This window comes from Myotis davidii, unplaced genomic scaffold, assembly GCF_000327345.1.
Source record: "Myotis davidii unplaced genomic scaffold, ASM32734v1 scaffold1059, whole genome shotgun sequence".
Lineage (NCBI taxonomy): Eukaryota > Metazoa > Chordata > Mammalia > Chiroptera > Vespertilionidae > Myotis > Myotis davidii.
In genome coordinates this window covers 122,725-123,078 of record NW_006290038.1, presented here as the reverse complement: position 1 = coordinate 123,078, position 354 = coordinate 122,725, and the positions used below count along the sequence as shown (strand labels likewise).

The 354-nt window shown below is 66.4% G+C and overlaps 1 protein-coding gene across 1 annotated transcript in view; it reads left to right on the top strand.

The window, feature by feature from the left end:
* Positions 1-354, top strand: part of LOC102754425 (low affinity immunoglobulin gamma Fc region receptor III-B) — a 17,886-nt gene that overhangs the window by 9,723 nt on the left and 7,809 nt on the right. The gene's annotated exons all lie outside the window — the stretch shown is intronic.

Sequence of the window (354 nt, the reverse complement as noted above, 5' to 3'; positions counted from 1 at the left end):
CCGCCTGGAGACCTGGCCATTCGTCTCCCGCCCGTTTGGTCCCTGCACGAGGCCCGGACACCAGGAGAAACAGCACAGGGTCACGGGGGCGGGGAGGGGGGAGGTATTCTAGTCACTAGAATCCAGGGAGAACAGCTTGAAAAGGAGGCGAAGACGTTCCCTTTGCGGGGCCGGGGGGAGGACGAGTGGGAGTTTGCCAGGCAAAGAGGAGAAAGGCTGGTCCACGAGCAAAGATTCAAAGCCCAAGAGCGTAAAAGGGCGAGCAGGGTTCAGGTCCAGATGGCGCCGGGCTCCCCTCCCGGCGGAGGAGCCAGCGCCGCCCGGCGGCCGCGGGGCTTGGGCAGGGCAGGGGGG